At 40.7% G+C, this 19,817-nt stretch overlaps 1 non-coding gene across 1 annotated transcript; it reads left to right on the plus strand.

Moving 5' to 3' along the window:
- Positions 1-13,392: 13,392 nt before the first annotated feature.
- On the plus strand, positions 13,393-13,465 carry trnak-cuu (transfer RNA lysine (anticodon CUU)). Its single transcript has one exon. It is a non-coding gene; the product is annotated as a tRNA-Lys (tRNA).
- Positions 13,466-19,817: the final 6,352 nt, after the last annotated feature.

Raw genomic sequence — 19,817 nt, forward strand, 5'->3', positions numbered from 1 at the left:
TTACCAATTCTTCTGACATCACTGTCGCATCATTTTGAGATCTTTAGCAATTCTTCTGACATCACTGTCGCATTATTTTGAGGTTCGTAGCAACTCTTACTACATTAGTGTCAGCATCACTTTGAGGTTGTTCGAAACACTTACTACATTACTGTTTGCATCATTTTGAGTTCATTCGCAATTCTTCCGACATCACTGTCGCAATATTTTGAGGTTCGCAGCAACTCTTACTACATGACTGTAAGCATCACTTTGAGGTTATTCGAAACTTTCACTCCATTACTGTTAGCGTCATTTTGAGTTCATTAGCAATTCTTACTACATCACTATCGCATCATTTTTAGATCATTAGCAATTCTTCTGACATCACTGTCACATTATTTTGAGGTTCGTAGCAACTCTTACTACATTATTGTTGCATTATTTTAAGGTTCGTAGCAACCCTTACTACATTACTGTCAGCATCACTTTGAGTTTATTAGCAACTATCACTACATTACTGTTAGCATCATTTTGAGTTGTTGAGCAATTCTCACGACATCACTGTAGCATTGAATTGAGTTCATTAGCAACTCTCACTAAATGACTGTCAGCATCACTTTGAGGTTGTTCGAAACTCTTACTACATTACTGTAAGCATCACTGAGTTTCTTGGCAACTATCATGACATTACTGTTAGCATCTTCTTGAGTTCATTCGCAATTCTTCCGACATCACTGTCGCATTATTTTGAGGTTCGTAGCAACTCTTCGTACATGACTGTCAGCATCACTTTGAGGTTATTCGAAACTTTCACTCCATTACTGTTAGCATCATTTTGAGTTCATTAGCAATTCTTCCGACATCACTTTCGCAATATTTTGAGGTTCGTAGCAACTCTTACTACATGACTGTCAGCATCACTTTGAGTTTATTAGCAACTATCACTCCATTACTGTTAGCATCATTTTGAGTTGTTGAGCAATTCTCACGACATCACTGTAGCATTAAATTGAGTTCATTAGCAACTCTTACTAAATGACTGTCAGCATCACTTTGAGGTTGTTCGAAACTCTTACTACATTACTGAAAGCATCAATGAGTTTATTAGCAACTATCACTAAATTACTGTTAGCATCATTTTGAGTTCTTTCGCAATTCTTCCGACATCACTGTAGCATTGAATTGAGTTCATTAGCAACTCTTACTAAATGACTTTCAGCATCACTTTGAGGTTGTTCGAAACTCTTACTACATTACTGTAAGCATCACTGAGTTGATTAGCAACTATCACTACATTACTGTTAGCATCTTCTTGAGTTCATTAGAAATTCTTCCGACATCACTGTCGCAATATTTTGAGGTTCGTAGCAACTTTTACTACATTACTATCGCATTACATTGAGTTTCGTGGCAACTCTTACTACATTATTGTTGCATTATTTTAAGGTTCGTAGCAACTCTTACTACATTACTGTCAGCATCACTGAGTTTCTTCGCAACTATCACTACATTACTGTTAGCATCATCTTGAGTTCATTCGTAATTCTTCCGACATCACTGTCGCAATATTTTGAGGTTCGTAGCAACTTTTACTACATTACTGTCGCATTATTTTGAGGTTCGTAGCAACTCTTAGTACATGACTGTCAGCATCACTTTGATGTTGTTCGAAACACTTACTACATTACTGTTAGCATCATGTTGAGTTCATTAGCAATTCTTACGACATCACTGTCCCATCAGTTTGAGATCATTACCAATTCTTCTGACATCACTGTCGCATTATTTTGAGGTTCAAAGCAACTCTTACTACATTACTGTAAGCATCACTGAGTTTATTAGCATCTATCACTACGTTACTGTTAGCATCATTTTGAGATCATTACCAATTCTTCTGACATCACTGTCGCATCATTTTGAGATCTTTAGCAATACTTCTGACATCACTGTCGCATTATTTTGAGGTTCGTAGAAACTCTTACTACATGACTGTCAGCATCACTTTGAGGTTGTTCGAAACACGTACTGCATTACTTTAAGCATCACTGAGTTGATTAGCAACTTTAAGTACATCACTGTTAGCGTCATTTTGACTTCATTAGCAATTCTTCCGACATCACTGCCGCAATATTTTAAGGTTTTTAGCAACTTTTACTACATTACTGTCGCATTATATTGAGTTTTGTGGCAACTCTTACTATATTATTGTTGCATTATTTTAAGGTTCGTAGCAACTCTTTCTACATTACTGTTAGCATCACTTTGAGGTTATTCGAAACTTTCACTCCATTACTGTTAGCATCATTTTGAGTTCATGAGCAATTCTTCCGACATCACCGTCGCAATATTTTGAGGTTCGCAGCAACTCTTACTACATGACTGTAAGCATCACTTTGAGGTTATTCGAAACTTTCAATCCATTACTGTTAGCGTCATTTTGAATTCATTCGCAATTCTTCCTACATCACTGTCGCATCATTTTTAGATCATTAGCAATCCTTCTGACATCACTGTCGCATTATTTTAAGGTTCGTAGCAACTCTTACTAAATGACTGTCAGCATCACTTTGAGGTTGTTCGAAACTCTTACTTCATTAATGTAAGCATCAATGAGTTTATTAGCAACTATCACTAAATTACTGTTAGCATCATTTTTAGTTCATTCGCAATTCTTGCGACATCACTGTCAAAATATTTTGAGGTTCGTAGCAATTTTTACTACATTACTGTCGCATTATTTTGAGGTTCGTAGCAACTCTTACTACATGACTGTCAGCATCACTTTGAGGTTATTCAAAACGTTCACTCCATTACTGTTAGCATCATTTTGAGTTCATGAGCAATTCTTACTAAATCACTGTCGAATCATTTTGAGATCATTAGCAATTCTTCTGACATCACTGTCGCATTATTTTGAGGTTCGTAGCAACTCTTAGTACATGACTGTCAGCATCACTTTGAGGTTTTTAGAAACACTTACTACATTACTGTTAGCATCATGTTGAGTTCATTAGCAATTCTGACGACATCACTGTCCCATCAGTTTGAGATCATTACCAATTCTTCTGACATCACTGTCGCATTATTTTGAGGTTCGTAGCAACTCTTAGTACATGACTGTCAGCATCACTTTGAGGTTTTTAGAAACTCTTACTACATTACTGTAAGCATCACTGAGTTTCTTAGCAACTATCACTACATTACTGTTAGCATCATTTTGAGGTTAGAAGCAACTCTTACTAAATAACTGTTGCATTATTTTTAGGTTCGTAGCAACTCTTACTACATGACTGTCAGCATCACTTTGAGTTTATTAGCAACTATCACTACATTACTGTTAGCATCATTTTGAGTTCATGAGCAATTCTCACGACATCACTGTAGCATTGAATTGAGTTCATTAGCAACTCTTACTAAATGACTGTCAGCATCACTTTGAGGTTGTTCGAAACTCTTACTACATTACTGTAAGCATCACTGAGTTTCTTGGCAACTATCATGACATTACTGTTAGCATCTTCTTGATTTCATTAGCAATTCTTCCGACATCACTGTCGCAATATTTTGAGATTCGTAGCAACTTTTACTACATTTCTTTCGCATTATTTTGAGGTTTGTAGCAACACTTACTACATGACTGTCAGCATCACTTTGAGGTTATTCGAAAGTTTCACTCCATTACTGTTAGCATCATTTTGAGTTCATTAGCAATTCTTACTACATCACTGTCGCATCATTTTCAGATCATGAGCAATTCTTCCGACATCACTGTCGAATTATTTTGAGGTTCGTAGCAACTCTTAGTACATGACTGTCATCATCACTTTGAGGTTGTTCGAAACACTTACTACATGACTTTCAGCATCACTGTGAGTTTATTAGCAACTATCACTACATTTCTGTTAGCATCATTTTGAGTTTATGAGCAATTCTCACGACATCACTGTAGCATCATTTTGAGATCATTAGCAATTCTTCTGACATCACTGTCGCATTATTTTGAGGTTCGTAGCAACTCTTAGTACATGACTGTCATCATCACTTTGAGGTTGTTCGAAACACTTACTACATTACTGTAAGCATCACTGAGTTTATTAGCATCCATCACTACGTTACTGTTAGCATCATTTTGAGATCTTTAGCAATTCTTCTGACATCACTGTCGCATTATTTTGAGGTTCGTAGCAACTCTTACTACATTAGTGTTTGCATCACTTTGAGGTTGTTCGAAACACTTACTACATTAATGGAAGCATCACTGACTTGATTAGCAACTATCACTACATTACTGTTAGCATCATTTTGAGTTCATTAGCAATTCTTCCGACATCAGTCGCATTATTTTGAGGTTCGTAGCAACTCTTACTACATGACTGTCAGCATCACTTTGAGGTTATTCGAAACTTTCACTCCATTACTGTTAGCATCATTTTGAGTTCATTAGCAATTCTTCGGACATCACTGTCGCAATATTTTGAGGTTTGTAGCAAATCTTACTACGTGACTGTCAGCATCACTTTGAGGTTATTCGAAACTTTCACTCCATTGCTGTTAGCATCATTTTGAGTTCATTAGCAATTCTTACTACATCACTGTCGCATCATTTTCAGATCATTAGCAATCCTTCTGACATCACTGTCACATTATTTTGAGGTTCGTAGCAACTCTTACTAAATGACTGTCAGCATCACTTTGAGGTTGTTCAAAACTCTTTCTACATTACTGTAAGCATCAATGAGTTTATTAGCAACTATCACTAAATTACTGTTAGCATCATTTTGAGTTCATTCGCAATTCTTCCGACATCACTGTCAAAATATTTTGAGGTTCGTAGCAATTTTTACTACATTACTGTCGCATTATTTTGAGGTTCGTAGCAACTCTTAGTACATGACTGTCAGCATCACTTTCAGGTTATTCAAAACGTTCACTCCATTACTGTTAGCATCATTTTGAGTTCATTAGCAATTCTTACTAAATCACTGTCGAATCATTTTGAGATCATTAGCAATTCTTCTGACATCACTGTCGCATTATTTTGAGGTTCGTAGCAACTCTTACTACATGACTGTCAGCATCACTTTGAGGTTGTTCGAAACACGTACTGCATTACTTTAAGCATCACTGAGTTGATTAGCAACTTTAAATACATCACTGTTAGCGTCATTTTGACTTCATTAGCAATTCTTACAACATCACTGTCGCATCATTTTCAGATCATTAGCAATTCTTCCGACATCACTGTCGCATTATTTTGAGGTTCAAAGCAACTCTTACTACATGACTGTCATCATCACTTTGAGGTTGTTCGAAACACTTACTACATTACTGTAAGCATCACTGAGTTTCTTAGCAACTATCACTACATTACTGTTAGCATCATTTTGAGGTTAGAAGCAACTCTTACTAAATAACTGTTGCATTATTTAAAGGTTCGTAGCAACTCTTACTACATTACATTCAGCATCACTATGAATTTATTAGCAACTATCACTACATTCCTGTTAGCATCATTTTGAGTTCATTAGCAATTCTTACTACATCACTGTCGCATCATTTTCAGATCATTAGCAATTCTTCTGACATCACTGTCGCATTATTTTGAGGTTCGTAGCAACTCTTACTACATTACTGTTGCATTATTTAAAGGTTCGTAGCAACTCTTACTACATTACTGTCAGCATCACTTTGAGTTCATTAGAAACTATCACCACATTACTTTTAGCATCATTATGAGGTTAGAAGCAACTCTTACCACATGACTGTCAGCATCACTTTGAGGTTCTTCGAAACACTTACGACATTACCGTAAGCATCACTGAGTTAATTAGCAACTATCACTCCATTACTGTTAGCATCATTTTGAGTTCATTAGCAATTCTTACTAAATCACTGTCGAATCATTTTGAGATCATTAGCAATTCTTCTGACATCACTGTCGCATTATTTTGAGGTTCGTAGCAACTCTTACTTCATGACTGTCAGCATCAATTTGAGGTTGTTCGAAACACGTACTGCATTACTTTAAGCATCACTGAGTTGTTTAGCAACTTTAAGTACATCACTGTTAGCGTCATTTTGACTTCATTCGCAATTCTTACAACATCACTGTCGCATCATTTTGAGATCATTAGCAATTCTTCCGACATCACTGTCACATTATTTTGAAGTTCGTAGCAACTCTTACTACATTACTATTGCATTATTTAAAGGTTCGTAGCAACTCTTACTACATTTCTGTTACCATCACTTTTAGTTCATTCGCAACTATCACTACATTACTGTTAGCATCATTTTGAGTTTATTCGCAATTCTTACTACATCACTGTCGCAACATTTTGAGATCATTAGCAATTCTTCTGACATCACTGTCGCATTATTTTGAGGTTCGTAGCAAATCTTACTTAATGACTGTCAGCATCACTTTGAGGTTGTTCGAAACTCTTACTACATTACTGTACGCATCACTGAGTTTATTAGCAACTATCACTACGTTACTGTTAGCATCGTTTTGAGTTCAATAGCAATTCTTACGACATCACTGTAAGCATCATTTTTAATTTACTCGCAACTCAAACCACATGACTGTCAGCATCACTTTGAGGTCATTCGAAACTTTCACTCCATTACTGTGAGCATCATTTTGAGGTTAGAAGCAACTCTTACTACATTACTGTTGCATTATTTAAAGGTTCGTAGCAATTCTTACTACATCACTGTCGCATCATTTTCAGATCATTAGCAATTCTTCTGACATCACTGTTGCATTATTTTGAGGTTCGTAGCAACTCTTACTACATTACTGTTGCATTATTTAAAGGTTCGTAGCAACTCTTACTACATTACTTTCAGCATCACTTTGAGTTTATTCGCAACTATCACTACATTACTGTTAGCATCATTTTGAGTTTATTACCAATTGTCACGACATCACTGTCGCATTAAATTGAGGTTAGTCGCAACTCTTACTACATGACTATCAGGATCACTTTGAAGTTGTTCGAAACACTTACTACATTACTGTCAGCATCACTTTGAGTTCATTAGCAACTATCACTACATTACTGTTAGCATCATTATGAGGTTAGTAGCAACACTTACCACATGACTGTCAGCATCACTTTGAGGTTGTTCCAAACACTTACTACATTACCGTAAGCATCACTGAGTTCATTAGCAACTATCACTACATTACTGTTAGCATCATTTTGAGTTCATTAGCAATTCTTACGACATCACTGTCGCATTATTTTGAGGTTCGTAGCAACTCTTACTACATGATTGTCAGCATCACTTTGAGGTTATTCGAAACGTTCACTCCATTACAGTTAGCATCATTTTGAGTTCATTAGCAATTCTTACTAAATCACTTATGCATCATTTTGAGATCTTTAGAAATTCTTCTGACATCACTGTCGCAATATTTGAGGTTCGTAGCAACTCTTACTACATGATTGTCAGCATCACTTTGAGGTTGTTCGAAACACTTACTGCATTACTTTAAGCATCACTGAGTTGATTAGCAACTTTAAGTACATCACTGTTAGCGTCATTTTGACTTCTTTAGCAATTCTTACTACATCACTGTCGCATCATTTTGAGATCATTAGCAATTCTTCCGACATCACTGTCGCATTATTTTGAGGTTCAAAGCAACTCTTACTACATGACTGTTGCATTATTTAAAGGTTCGTAGCAACTCACTACATTACTGTCAGCATCACTTTGAGTTCATTCGCAACGATCACTACATTACTGTTAGCATCATTTTGAGTTCATGACCAATTCTCACGACATCAATGTCGCATTAAATTGAGGTTAGTAGCAACTCTTACTACATGACTATCAGGATCACTTTGAAGTTGTTCGAAACACTTACTACATTACTGTAAGCATCACTGAGTTAATTAGCAACTATCACTACATTACTGTCAGCATCACTTTGAGTTCATTAGCAACTATCACTACATTACTGTTAGCATCATTATGAGGTTAGTAGCAACTCTTACCACATGACTGTCAGCATCACTTTGAGGTTGTTCGAAACACTTACTACATTACCGTAAGCATCACTGAGTTAATTAGCAACTATCACTACATTACTGTTAGCATCATTTTGAGTTCATTAGCAATTCTTACTAAATCACTTATGCATCATTTTGAGATCTTTAGAAATTCTTCTGACATCACTGTCGCAATATTTGAGTTTCGTAGCAACTCTTACTCCATGACTGTCAGTATCACTTTGAGGTTGTTCGAAACACGTACTGCATTACTGTAAGCATCACTGACTTGATGAGCAACTTTAAGTACATCACTGTTAGCGTCATTTTGACTTCATTAGCAATTCTTACTACATCACTGTCGCATCATTTTGAGATCATTAGCAATTCTTCCGACATCACTGTCGCATTATTTTGAGGTTCGTAGCAACTCTTACTACATTATTGTTGCATGATTGAAAGGTTCGTAGCAACTCTTACTACATTACTGTTAGCATCACTTTGAGTTCATTCGCAACTATCACTACATTACTGTTAGCATCATTTTGAGTTTATTCGCAATTCTTACGACATCACTGTAGCATTAAATTGAGGTTAGTAGCAACTCTTACTTCATGACTGTCAGCATCACTTTGACGTTGTTCGAAACTCTTACTACATTACTGTAAGCATCACTAAGTTTATTAGCAACTATCACTACATTGCTGTTAGCATCATTTTCAGTTCATTAGCAATTCTTCCGACATCACTGTCGCAATATTTTGAGGTTCGTAGCACCTTTTACTACATTACTGTTGCATTAGTTAGAGGTTCGTAGCAACACTTACTACATGACTGTCAGCATCACTTTGAGGTTATTCGAAACTTTCACTCCATTACTGTTTGCATCATTTTTGGTTCAATAGCAATTCTTACTACATCACTGTTGCATCATTTTTAGATCAGTAGCAATTCTTCTGACATCACTGTCGCATTATTTTGAGGTTCGTAGCAACTCTTACTACATTACTGTTGCATTATTTAAAGGTTCGTAGCAACTCACTACATTACTGTCAGCATCACTTTGAGTTCATTCGCAACTATCACTACATTACTGTTAGCATCATTTTGAGTTCATTACCAATTCTCACGACATCAATGTCGCATTAAATTGAGGTTAGTAGCAGCTCTTACAACATGACTATCAGGATCACTTTGAAGTTGTTCGAAACACTTACTACATTACTGTCAGCATCACTTTGAGTTCATTAGCAACTATCACTACATTACTGTTAGCATCATTATGAGGTTAGTAGCAACTCTTACCACATGACTGTCAGCATCACTTTGAGGTTGTTCGAAACTCTTACTACATTACTGTTTGCATCATTTTGAGTTCATTAGCAATTCTTCCGACATCACTGGCGCATTATTTTGACGTTCGGAGCAACTCTTACTACATTACTGTTGCATTATTTAAATGTTTGTAGCAACTCTTACTACATTACTGTAAGCATCACTGAGTTTATTAGCAACTATCACTACATTACTGTTAGCATCATTTTGAGTTCATTAGCAATTCTGAGGACATCACTGTAGCATTATTTTGTGGTTTGTAGCAACTCTTACTACATTACTGTTAGCATCACTGAGTTTATTAGCAACTATCACTACATTACCGTTAGCATAATTTTGAGTTCATTAGCAATTCTTATGACATCACTGTCGCATCATTTTGAGATCATTAGGAATTCTTCCGACATCACTGTAGCATTATTTTGAGGTTCGTAGCAACTCTTACTACATTACTGTCAGCATCACTTTGAGGTTATTCGAAACTTTCACTACATTTCTGTTCGCATCATTTTGAGTTCATTAGCGATTCTTACTACATCACTGTAGCATTATTTTGAGGTTTTGAGGTACCTTTGTTTGTAACCGATCTGCTGACCAGCGAGACGCCACCACGCACGGCTGTCGGCTCCGTAAAGGAGGGAGAGAAAGTGGAAAGGACGGAGAAGGGTCGGACCAGGTCTACTGCTAGGTGACCACTCACTATCGTCTGCCACACTGCCCCTCACGGTGGGGAGTGTAGCGCCATCCTGCCACAGTACATTTGTTTCATTCTTTTGCTCTTTCACTTCAATTAAAATGGACTTGACTTGAGAACGTTTTGTTTCAAAATATAGAAGAATTCCCAGATTTATAGGTAGCATGAGTATGAAGTTGCACTTGCACCCGGTGGGAAAATGTCCTCTGCCTTTGACTCTAACTATGTAGGAGCCGTGGTAGCAGTGTCAGCCTGGGGGCTTGGTCAAGATCAATGACAGGAGTAGCAGACAGGTAATATCCATAGCATGCTTGTTGTTTTAGAGGAGTAAGGGTACACTGTTGGTCTCTCACCTGATGGGCTGTCATCAGCACAAATGATCTGTTCCTAAACATCAAAATCTACCATCCCCCCTGATTGTTTTTTACAACTGGAGTACTGGTTAACACTTTAGAAAGCCTTCATTCAGAGCTGTGAAGAACCTTGAACCTGATATCCCAGACATCAAAGTGGGCCACTAACTGGCCAGATGAAGCTATGCTAGGCTGCTGTACTCTGAAGAGCTAAAGTAGCAGCTTCTGAGAGGGATGCTAACCTGGATGTGTTCATCTCCTACTTTAATATCAGCCCCCAACTTGGAGCTCTGACAGCCTCCAGCTTGTTGTTCCTGTTTCTGCTTCAGTCAACAGGGAACTCCAACCTGCAGTAGAATCTTCAACAATGGAATAGAAAAGTGAGGAAGAAAAACTAGAATAAACTTACAAAGCTGAGAAATGTTCATGAAGAAGAAAGGCACACGTTATGATTGAGGCCAGAAACTAAAACTCCACACCAAATGTAGTTTGACTTGTAGGATAATGAACTTGAATGTGTTGAAACAGCAGATCAATGAATCCACTACCACACAACAAGATGATGACCCCCTACCACAAGATGGCGTCACAGATCCTGACGCTCTGAGCAGGAAACACCGAGCAAAACATTACAACAAAGCTCCTGTTGTTCCCTCCAGGAAAAACTGTGGCTCTGATGAGAAGAAGGATCCCAGCGTCCTCTGAGGATCCATGGCCGCACCATTGGGTAGAAGGACGATGGGGTCGGCACCAGGAGGAACGCTGGTGTCTCCGATGCAGGGAAGATGGAGCAGTGAAGAGGCCACATTGTGGCGTCCTAAAGAGGACATTTGGTGGAGCCTGAGACAGCAAACATCACGCCCCCTTCATCAGAAGAACCACAGCACCAGAAGAAAGAATCCTGGCAGTGACGACAGGGAGGATCAGGGTGACCTCCTCACCTCCACCTTTGAACCTTCAAATGAACTTTAAAAAGCTTTAGAGTGGAGAAGGTTTTTAAAACATTTTATTGTTTTTTCCTTTCATTCTCATTTGTGCGATTGTCTGATTTATTAGAAATAAACACTGTCTGCTGGGTTTACATTGACTGTGATTCTCTTTTTGCATGCAAGTTGAAAGTTCTGCCAATAAAAACCACGAGTATTTGAAGACCAAAGGAAGGACCCCCAAAGTCAGGACCCTGAGATCAAAGTGAGCGCTCTGATCTCAGAGGTCTGGGATATTTCCCATCCCATGGCCCTTCAAATAAGAGCCCTGTGTCTCTGTCTCAAAGTTTTGAACCGTATTTGTTTGTTAAATTAAAACCAGACGACCACTGTGGTCCTTTTTACATGGTAAGTAAAGCACAGATGCCCTGGTGGACCTGTTGGCACCCTGGACTTTGAATCCAGTGACCTGAGTCCAAGTCTCAGTTCCAGCAGGTTTCCTGCAGCCTTCAGCAGAGCTGCCATGTTTCTCTGTAGAGAACTAAGTGATGCTCTCAGCAGGTTGAGGGCACCACCAACAAGTGAGGGATGAACCTCTGACTTCCTTCTTGTCAAACAGGAAACTCCTAATACCTCATTTGAGTAAAGTACCTCATTTTCCTGACATCCAAGTAGTAGTGAAGTGGAGGAAGAAGGGAGGAGATCTCCAACAGGATCCTTCTTCCCTCTGTCCTCCTTGATCTCATGGATCACCACAGTCCAGGGGAGACCCAAGCTCCCGGATGGATCTGGCACTCAGGAACTGCTGAGTTTTCCAGTGGACTTTGTTCCATCCATGGTTCAGGAGCAGGACTCCTCCTGGTTAACCTGGTATCTTTCCACCCAACTGTGGGTTCTTGGAGAATTTTTCATGTCGTGTCAAGAAATCAGGCTGGTGGGTTTTTCAATGAGAGAAATTCTGGTAACTTAATTAAGTGGCATGTTTGTTGAAGCAGTAATTAACTGATAAATTAAGGAAGGCCTGGCCAGTCTTTGCTCCCAGGTCATACGATGGACTTAGAAAGTCCTGAATATATCTGGAGTTCCTTGATTTCCTTGTGGTTCTTGTTCCTTTTGCCAATGTAGTCTGGAACAAGAGCAAGATGAACCTCCAAATAGCAACAGGTTGATTGCAGGTGATGTCAAGTGGTATTTAGAGGAACCTCTTCCTTGTGTTTGGTTCCATGGTGGAAGGGTGAGCACTCTGGACTCTGGATCCAGTGATCCCAGTTCAAGTCTCAGAAGGACCTTCCTGTCTGGAATGTGTCCCATGTAACAAACTGATCAAGAGATGTTACGTGGTTCAAATGTTCTGGTTCATTTCTTCCTGCCATGAACACAGACTGTGTGTTTAATGTTAACAATAAATGCAACAACTAAGGAGCCAGTAGCTCCTGTGGAAAAAATTCTACTTTGTCAGTGAATTAATTCAGTCTTCATCTAAGTGTCTGTCAGGATGGCCGAGCGGTCTAAGGCGCTGCGTTCAGGTTGCAGTCTCTCCTGGAGGCGAGGGTTCAAATCCCACTTCTGACAAAGGACATTTTCTCCACATTCCTATGCATCCACAATGGTACATTCCAAACTCCGTTGAAGCTGCTCTCCACTGATGGGAGTGAGTGGTTGAACTGGCAGCAGAGGAGGCAAAGGAGCTTCCCTGTGATGGTCCAACATCGCCTGGTTTCCTCCAACATGGAGCAGCCACCAAAACTGAACTTCAAATGTTGGATCAAAGTCTACTGATCCACCTTTCTCATGTTGATGAGGTCATCCAGCCTGATGATCTCTAGGTTCTCCTTTGAGTGGTTCCCTTTGGGAGAGTTCTCTCTCTGTAACTTGTGTGTGTGTTTGCTCGTATCCTGTTTCTCCTTGACAGCACTTTAGTGTTTTCACCACTGGTGTCTCATCTGTGGTTCACCTTTTATTTTACTTCTTTGTCAAAGATGAAGGTGTTTGTGGTCATTCATCAATCATGTGATGGCTCATGTGACTGTGAGTCTGATGGAGAGCTTGTAGCGTCTCTCACTCTGATCACTTCAGGCTATTGAAGCTGCTCTGATGTAGCCTGACTAGCTCAGTTGGTAGAGCATGAGACTCTTAATCTCAGGGTCGTTGGTTCAAGCCCCGCGTTGGGCGTTCATCTTGAACATCCCTGCTTGTCTTCTCACTTTCTGCAGCTGTGATTGGGAATTGTAAGAAAAATCACTGAATGAACAACACAAACACAGACTGTGTCTGAAGTTCCACACCTGCACCCGACTCAGAATGAAAAACCAGTGTGGAATCAATTGTATCCACTGTCAATACTGATTCTGGAGAAATTTCTTTGTGTGTTTTGATGGACGCGAGCCAAGCAGAAATTTCCCACAATGCAATAGGGTGGCGTTTGGTCAGTGTTGAGCAGGCGTCAGTCTGACGATGATGTCATATTATTGTGTCATCACCTGACCAGACCCAAAAGTAGGCTCAGGTATCAGTTTCTTCTCAATGCTAATGTCTGCTAGCTTAGTCTGCTACTTTGATGGCTCTGCCTGCTCAAAGGTCCAGACCCCTGGATGTGGTGGTTCCTACCTGAACGTAGATTCTGTCAGCTCATGTTGTTAAATCAACTCACCAGGAACACCAGTAGATTTCAATGGACTGACAATGAGTCTCATTGAATGGGTGTCTCGTCCAACGAGAAACACTCAGTCTCAGGTTGAAGCTCATCAATGAGGTCTTGTGGATCAGTGGCTTGCATGAATGAATGAGTTGGAAGACTTCTTGGAAATTAAAGAGGATTTAATACAATTAAGAAAACCCTTAAGACAGAGTGATAATTCCAGCAGAGTAATTAAGGCCCATATTGAGTAGCAGGTATGAATTAGCCTGGATTTATCTGAGCTTCAAGTAGACGGCTAAGAGGCAGGTGGAAAGGTGTGTAGGATGAACGATGGTGACCTCCAACCAAATGAAGAGGACTGAGTGGAGGCTGACCAGCTCTACGGAGTCAGGCGGAGTTTGGCAGCGAGACAGGAGTCCAGGCCTGAATCGGTGAAAACCAACGTAACCGGCTGACGTTCTCAGCTGGATTCTCCCATCGATGTACGACGCCTCTCCAACTAACTGGTGGGAGGACGGCCTCCAAAGCCTCCACCTCGTCGACCGTGGCTCCCGCTGAGATTCGCTCGATGAAGAAGGGAAGCGCGTTGATGGGCTACCCTCTGGTCTCAGGCTGCTGGCTGCCTGGACTAAGCTGCTCTTCTCCAACACAAAGGTGGCTTCTCTCTCTTCAAGGCTCACAGGAGGTCAAGAGTGTAGCGACCGTGAGCCGAGATCGATGATGAATTACAAAAACAGAAAATCAAAAAAATAAATTAGAGGAATAGAAAAGAAAAGGGGAGAGCCGGACCAGCTGCTCTAGGAGCTCACACACAAAGGGCAGAAACAAGAAGCACTGAAGAGAGCGCCAGCAGTGGATGGTGCCACCACTGTTACAGTAAACTGGTCCGCCTCAGAGCAGTGACCTTTGACCTGTGAGGGGTTGTTGGCCAATCAGCACACTTTGCTGTCTTCAGTCCTTCTCAGATATCAACAAATGAAGCTGGTTGAACAGACAGCAATCATCATCACTCAGAGACATCACCTGGAGAGGAAGACTGCTCCGAGTTCTGACAATGACAGTGAAGAGGCAAGGAGAGCTGGACAACCACAGACAGTGAAACATTCGGAACATCATGTTGATCCACGTGTGTGTGTGTGTGTGTGTGTGTGTGTGTGTGTGTGTGTGTGTGTGTGTGTATGTGTGTGTGTCAGAATCGGAATCAGAATCTTTTATTTTCGTTGTACGGGGGGGGGGGGTACAGTGACAATAGTTAGAGCGCTCTTCCAGAGCCACCGTGCACCACAGAATGCAGATACAAAGAAAAGATAGAAAAGATAAAAGCAAGATAAAAGACACTGTTAGAACAGAGAGATCCATCAACCCACCAACCAGAGGTGTGTCTGGTACAGATGTGGAATTATTGGCTCACACAATGTTGAGGACACTGGAAGAAGACAAACAAAAAAGGCTGGTGTGATCCAGACCTTCATCAAAAATGGTCCTGGAGAACTGTTCAATGTGTCAGGACTTCTGTCCATTGTCTTCTGCTTATCCTGTTCAGGGTCATGAGGGGGTGGAGCCTATCCCAGCAGCTTTTGGGCGACAGGCCGTGTTCACCCTGGACAGGTCACCAGTCCATCACAGGGCCAACACATCCACAGACAAACATTCCAAGCCAGACTCAGGAGGATCTCTCCACCCTACAGACTGTAAAGGAACCATCAAAGATGGCAGTTGGAGTTCTGTGGATCTGTACTGGATTCCTCATCCTCACGGACCAGAAGTCTGTCTGAAATACTGCACTGATTGATGATCTTTTCATGAATCTGGAAAAGCTTCTAAAATGAAAGGAAAACAATCCTATCTTCTTCATGTCTCAAGCCAAATCAAACCAAGAGTTCTTTTATCATATTTTTTTAACCAGACGTCTGCTTTGACTGGTTGGTTGTTGAAAGAGAGCAGGACAGGACAGACAGCAGAAGACAAATATAGAGAAGGAAAGACAAAAGACAGAGAGAAAGGAGGGAGAGAATGACAAAAAGATGGGAACAAGATGAGGGTGAAAGACAAGCAGAGAGAAAGACAGAGGGACAGGGGGATGGAAGACAGACACACAACCAACAACAGCAGCAGCAATAATAGCAAACTAGCTGCCAATGATAACGTCTCCTGGTCGCTGAAGCAATCAACTTCATAATAGGAGGATTGAAGAGCCAGGAAATAAAATATTAGCACAATACTGATGTGAATGTTCGTGCAATACTGAGAACACTGATATGTAGACGACTAGTAGGGGCGGCACGGTGGTGCAAGAAGACAAACAAAAAAGGCTGGTGTGATCCAGACCTTCATCAAAAATGGTCCTGGAGAACTGTTCAATGTGTCAGGACTTCAGAAGCTCCAATCCTCTCAAAGGTCCAGTGAGAGTGGAAGAGATTATAAATGAGAGAAGCAGGGCCCTCACTCAGAACTGAACCATCTCAGTTGGGAGAGCCTTAGACTGAAGATCTAAAGGTCCCTGGTCCGATCCCAGGTTTCAGCAGAGGAGCAGCATTGACTTTACTTTCCAGTGGAGGAACTGCAGACATGAAGGAAACTAACATCTTGTCCTGTGCATTCTTGTGACATTCAGGACATTTTTGGAGCCTCTTGTTGGATTTTGCCACAGAGAATCAGAGCCAATCAAAAGCCTGGTGGACTTTAACATGGAGGACTGAACAAGTCAAGAAAGCATCAGTTTGACCTTCACAGGTGTTTCTGTTCCTGTCTCAATGCTGTAGAAAGAGCCTGAGGAGCTCAGACGGTAGAGCATCAGACTTTTAATGTGAGAGTCCAGGGTTCAAGTCCCTGTTCAGGTGCTGTGGAGGTTCCAGTGTTTGACAACATGGTACTGGATGAAGTTCAGTGTTGAACAAACTGTCATCATCAAAAGTAGAAGTGTTCTTGTCTTGACGCTGTGAGACAGTTGCTAGAAAACTGACCAATAATAATTTCATGTGGCATGCAATTAACAAAAGACCTACATTGATGGTCGAGGGGGGCTGGAGCCTATCCCAGCTTCTACGGGCCGGAGCCTGGACAGGTCGCCAGTCCATCACAGGGTCAGCACACAGAGACGAACAACCATTCATACCTACGGTCAATTTAGAGTGTCCAATCAGCCTCGTCCCCAATTACATGTCTTTGGACAGTGGGAAGGAGCCGGAGTACCAGAGAGAACCCACGCATTCATGGGGAGAACATGCAGGCTCTACACAGAAAGATTCCCCACCCGAGCCTGGACTCAAACCAGAACCTTCTTGCTGTGAGGCCACAGTGCTCACCACTGCACCATCATGCTGCCAAGCTCTCTTCTACTTTCCTCAATTGTGTTTCTTTCATGTCCTCCTGAGATCAAAGACAGAATTCTAGCTACTGTCAAAGCCCTGATGACATCATCAGGAATTCTGACTTTGATCTGGAGACTCTTGCTTTAATCTGAATTTGATCTGACTAATGTTTTAGTTTAGGTTGCATGATACCGTCCACCTCATTTCTCCTGATGGACTGATGACCTGTCCAGGGTGAACCCTGCCTCTTGAACGTCACCTGGGATCGCCCCCCCTCCCCATGACCCCATACCCCCTTCCCTCATGTGACTCTTTCATGCGGGCCTCTCAAAACAAAAACATGGCCGCCGCTCCTGTCATTTTTGGAGGAAAGTGCCTTCTTCCAAGATAATTTTGATTTAATAAAGCATTCTGATGACATTTCTAGAGAGAAATATGCATTTTGTTTTCATAATCTTTGCTCAGTTCTTGTGTTTAATCTTTGGTTTGTTCGTTATTACGATGAATCTTTCACCTCTCGGAAGAGAGTCGTTACAGTGTCACATTTCTACTGTTGCTATGTTGGTTGCTAAGGACGCCATTACGGACGAGTGTCATTTCAAGATAGGTTTGATTTTTAAAAAGCATTTTAAGGACATTTCTGGCGAGAAATATAAATTTTATTTCCATAATATTCGCTGTTCAATAAAGAATAATATGAAATGGATTTTAGTGCCCCGGGAATTACAAACATCTGCTTCCGTGGAAGTCGGCCCCGTTCTTCTGTGAGAAAATCCGGTAGTTGTCGCTCACTCCGAGGAAAAAAAACAAATATTTTTAATACTTTATCTTTTGATTAATAAGACAATCTACAAATTCATTTAATTTCTGGATGTTTATTCTACCTACGAAGTCCATTTGTCACCATTATAGATCGACCAATCAGCATTAAGAATATAAACAATGACTCAAACTAATGGCGGTCTGCTGACGTCACATCCGTCACAGAGGCTCACTCCTGCACTCAGAGGTGGCCTTTTAGTTCCATCACTTCACGCTGTATTTACAGATTTATGATTGAGGGGAACAAACCACTCTGATGTCTGGGTTCATCAAGGATATCATTAAAGAAATCCTAACTATCTGGCCAGTTAAATTGATCCTAACTGTTCTTCAGATGTTGTGCTGGTAATGTCATGTAGTTTCTTTTCCAATGTAACTTTGTCGTTCTGATGTGTGTATTTTTACTGCTCCAACAAAGCTGTTCCTCTTCTGGGTAAATCAATCATTCAGGCAATCAATAACTGAGTGTCTCTGATGCTGTACTGTAGTATTGCAGTACAACAACACTCTGATCCTTCCTTTTCAAATGTTTTTATTGTGTTTCTCTCATCAGGTGTTCAAAATGATGACAATAAAAATCAATAATTGATATTCAGCTTTGTTTCAACAATAATCATTGATCAGAAATGAGGCCTGATGGCTGCAATAGCAGCTTTGTGCTGTTCAGTGACTCCTGCTATAAAAAGGAGTCAAGGCGGTCTTAAAGATGTGAAAATGTTCCAAAGATCCTTCTTCATGTTGGTCCTGAACAAGATTGGTGTCAGGCCTTTTTTCAAAGGAGCTCCAAAAGGCTCACTTAACCCTTTGAGGCCTGGCTGAGACACGAGGCCTGTTGACCTTTGACCCTGTTGCTCTTTTGCTCTCATTGGCCTCTCCAGTGGATACAGACCTGAAACTTTATGAAATCCTAATCTGGTGGAATAATTCTAGAACCCCCTCCCAAACAGGAAGTAGCTTCAGGAAGGAGGTGGGGCTTCAAAGTTTTAAATATTGGTTTCTGGCAGAGGTGTGAACTCCTCCCAGAAAGCTCATCTCATTTGGAGCAACTTTGACCAGTTATGATGCTTAAGTTAAAGACTTTACTGGACTTTGCCACACCCTTTATGGACAGCAGAAAGGACTTAGGGGGGTCAAACCAGCACAGATGCGATCCTTCGAGAACAGAACAACACACTAAAATTTCAACTTCCTAGGTTCAAAGAGAAAAAACTATCCCCTTGTGAAACTGGGCAAAATCAGGGTCTGGGACTTCTGCACTCCGAGAGCCTTTTGGAGCAGAATTGAGGATCAAATCTGGGTTCTGGTGCTTCTACTTGGGCTACATCCACCAAACTTTACACACATAGTGTGATGCCCCAGAGTAGCATGTGCTGGGAATTTCAGCCATCTAGGTGCTAAGGGGCCCAAGCACGGTCCCGGGGCATCCACTAACCCTAAGGGGCTCCTCAAAGTCTGGCCCCTCTTCCCTGGTTTCATTTGAGCTGAAGCCACCAAAAGTCACACCAATGATTGATGTCAGTGAGAGGACTGATTCTGACATTTTCAGCCATCCAGAAGTTACAGAGCTGAAACACAAGACCCCAAAGCCCCTTCCATGTTTGTTGCCAGAGATATCGTAGTCATGACTGTGCACCTCCTTTATGAAGAAAAACAAAACAACTACTGCTTTGGGGCTTGTGTTCAGGGGTATTATATTATATTATTATATTATGTGTGTAAAGTTTGGTGGATGTAGCCGGATGGGCCGGTGTGA

Source organism: Aulostomus chinensis, chromosome 1, assembly GCF_037954235.1.
Source record: "Aulostomus chinensis isolate RoL2024-O1b breed Wild chromosome 1, RoL_Achi_v1.0, whole genome shotgun sequence".
Classification (NCBI taxonomy): domain Eukaryota; kingdom Metazoa; phylum Chordata; class Actinopteri; order Syngnathiformes; family Aulostomidae; genus Aulostomus; species Aulostomus chinensis.